Raw genomic sequence first — 3,609 nt, 5'->3', positions numbered from 1 at the left:
GCTTGTCTACCATTTCTACATGCATTCACATCACTATCTGCAGTTCTAGATGCCAGATATGATTGTCCAGCTGCTTGAGGATTGGTTGTGTTGGATATTTTCTTACGAAAATAAATGTATGTTTATTTTTAAAAAGGAGAAAAAAAAAGCCCCAACCAAGAACCAAGGGTGGGACACAGAAGTCAATGTTTCCTGGGAGAGTCAACCATAGCCAGTGTTGAAACACCTGCAAAGGTCAGGTACCTCCGTCCAAAGATCTGGTCTCAAACATTCTTCCTTGATGAAAACTGGCATTTAGCCAGTTGCTGGTCTGTGTGGGCCTTGGTCACTGGCATGGGCGACTGTTCCTGCTAGAGGTCTGGCTGCCTTATGCCCGCTACCACAGCCCACATCTACCAGCACAGCTCCACAAAGTCACATATCCTCAATGCTCCACTTGTAGGCAGGCTCTTCTACTGCCTTCTTGCTGGCAAGCCTGGCAAAGCGCTTCTGTTCAGATCCATTGGATCTGTCCACTCCATCCCAGTGATATCCAGGCCAGATATTGAATCTGTTGGGAGGAGGTGCTGGGCCATTGTGGCGAGGTCACACTTTCTTATTTTTGCTCTCCTTGGCCTTACTCTTCTTGATAAAGTTGGCCATGGCGTCTCCTTCTCTTTCTTGTTCTCTCAGCATCCGATCCAGATCTTCATCATCAATATAGTGGGCCAAGGGCTTCTGCATCTCCTTGATTGCATCCTCCACATTCCGTTGCTGTTTCGGGGTCCTGGGCAAGCCCTTTTCCCCATCGCACCTACTGCTCATTTCTCTCCATGTCCTTCTCAGCTTTTCTCTTCTTCTCCAAACGTTCCAGTTTCAAATTCCTCTTACGACCAAATTTATCTCGAAATACGGTTTCAGCAAATTTGAATTGAGCTTCAAATGCCGGGGTTTCTTGAGCTCCTGCTGTTCTTGCTCTACATTAGTGAACACCAACCCGGTTTTAGCTCCAGAATACATGTGTTTAGCCCGCTTTCCGGGAGGCTGCCTTCTCCCCGGTGGAGACAGATGCGAATCGGGAGATTTGGTCCCCCTTTTCCTCCTTGGTGGAGAGAGGTCAGAATCAGACCTTCGGTATTGAGGTCTATTCAGGGGAGGAGAAAGATCTGAATCAGAATCCAGAGACCTTGGATTTTGTTTACGCCGTGGAGGAGAAAGATCGGAATCAGGCTTTCTGGCAGTCACCTGTAGAATCAAGCTGCTTCTTACCTCCAAAATGGGATTTTGCCTGTCTTTTTCGTGGCGGAGAGAGATCCGAGTCACACTCATATTTGCTTTTCTTCGGGAGTAATGAATGAGAGGTCTGTGGCTCATTCCAAGGTGGGAATGCTCTTTCTGGGGCTTTCTTACTTTTGGTTTTGGACACTGAGTGAGTGACATCAGGTGCCGAGTTGGGGGAATTGTGTCGGCCCCCCTGAGTTGCCCTGTGTCAGAGGTGCCGAGAATTTTCCTAGGTTGGCAAGCATCAGGGGAACTGTGGTGGGACCTTCTGGAGGAAGAAATATCTGAGGAATTATGAGACGTCCTCCTAGAAGGAGATGGAGCTGGTGAATCGTGACGGGTTCTCCTGGGAAACACAGCTGAAGAACTGTGATGAGGCTTCCCGGGAGGAGAAGGATCGGGGGTGTCGTGACGGACCCTCCCGCCTGGGAGAAGATGGATCCGGCGTGTCGTGACGGATTCTCCTGGGAGAAGGATCCGGGGTGTCGTCATGGAGTCTCCTGGGAGGAGAAGGATCTAGGGTGTCGTGACGGAGCCGTCTGGGAGAAGAAGGATCGGGGTGTCGTGACGGAAATGCCCTTGTGAAGGTAGGTCTTCATCGTGACCTCCTAGGAGCCTCCATTTGGCACTGGAGTGAAAGGCCTCCATCTGTTTGACCTCTTCCAGCCGTTCATCCACAAACTCAGCCACCACAGGCAAATCTCCCTCATCTTCTTCCTCCTTTTCTGGTTTAGCGGTAGAGATAGCTGTCCAGCTCACATCATCATCCACAATCCGCATTCCCTTGCCGCCGGCCCCGCTGGGCTTCGGCAGCTTTTTGCGCAGTTTGCGCCCGGAGTTGGAGGCCACATCGACGCCGGCATCTGGCCGGGATAAGTAACGCTTCAGGTACTCGGCCTTGGAGAGCGGCGGAGCTGCCGCCATGGCAGCAGCTCAGATGTTTTCTTAAAAACTTTTTTATTCACTAAGGCATTTAAAGTCTTCCATTATCCATCTACAACTTGAATGTTATTCATATTTCACACTAAGGAACTTAATGCATTTGATCATTAAATTTAACAATTTTTTTTCCTTCAAATGTGTAGTTTTACTTTCTATTTTACTTACTTATTACTGCATTTCCTTCTCTCCATGATACATTTTACAATTCCTAGCTCTTCATAGGTGAGCACATATCATGTGTCTTTACTTAGAATATGTATAACACGAATAGGGTAAGCCACTCCTTTCCTCTGGACCCTCCAGTGTTTTCTTAGCTTTTTTATGCTTCTCACATTTCAAAATATCAGACCTCAGGTTTAAGTGAAGAGAGGTTATTCACTTCACTTGCTGAATTGTACTGGTTATTTGTCTTTAGAATCTATACCTGTGATTCCTACAGGTCTAAGTCCAGTCTTACCCAAGTTTCCAGCAATCCAAAGCACCCAGTATAATTTTTCATCAATTATCGTAGATGCCAAATAATATGTCAAATAAATATCCAGTTTGCTACACATGCATTCTTAGCATTTAGATTGGAAAACTGAAATTGTTTCTTTCCTCATTTCCACTCAGTGATAATTTTTCTATACATTGCTCCAAATTTGGTTTAATAACCATTTATTATTTTCCCTCTTACCAATAATAATGTTTCCAAATACAAAACCTGTAGGAATGCAGTTGAAAATATCAAAACATCTATTGCTTTTTCTGATTTAAAAAGTCCTGGGTATAAAAACACAGTTAATTATATTATCAAATTTTTCAAATGGAGAAAATCAAATACTTTATTAAGCAATTGTTTATCATTCTCTATAACTTGAATGCTAATCATATTTCACAGTAAAGAACTCCATGCATTTGACACTCTTACTTAAATTACACAAACATGTCTTTCTGAGTGTGTCTCTTTACTTAATACTCGCCTGTGTGTTTCCTTTTTTCTGTGATGCATTTTACTATTCTCAGCTTTTTATAGCTGAGCATACATCATGTGTTCTGAACTGAATTCTAGAAAAAATGGACTGTGTTCATGTTCTGTCCAGTAGAAGACCACTGTGATGCAGATATTTTGTTTTTAGGTGAGTACAGTGTAATAGGGTTTAATTAAGAGGGTTTTTTTGTGAAAGATATCATTTAAAATTTTATTTATATAAGGGGAATATATCTCATGTATTTCATATATATAGATTTAGGAGCATAGTGATACTTCACACCTTCTCCTCCCTCCTGCACACGTTCCCAATCCCCCCTCCCCCCATCCTCCTTCCTTTTAAATTAATACATGATTTGAGAAATGTAGGTATTCTAGGACAGGCTGCAGCAACAGAGAGGCAATAGGAAAAGAACTTTAAGGGAACAACAAGCACT

The 3,609-nt window shown here is 43.8% G+C and overlaps 1 pseudogene; it reads right to left on the bottom strand.

Moving 5' to 3' along the window:
* Positions 1 to 414: 414 nt before the first annotated feature.
* On the bottom strand, positions 415 to 2,187 carry LOC100350434 (BUD13 homolog pseudogene; annotated as a pseudogene).
* Positions 2,188 to 3,609: the final 1,422 nt, after the last annotated feature.

The sequence above is a fragment of the Oryctolagus cuniculus genome, chromosome 12 (genome assembly GCF_051225735.1).
Source record: "Oryctolagus cuniculus isolate XC-2025 breed Fujian yellow rabbit chromosome 12, ASM5122573v1, whole genome shotgun sequence".
NCBI classification, from domain to species: domain Eukaryota; kingdom Metazoa; phylum Chordata; class Mammalia; order Lagomorpha; family Leporidae; genus Oryctolagus; species Oryctolagus cuniculus.
This window is presented reverse-complemented; position numbering and strand designations above follow the sequence as displayed.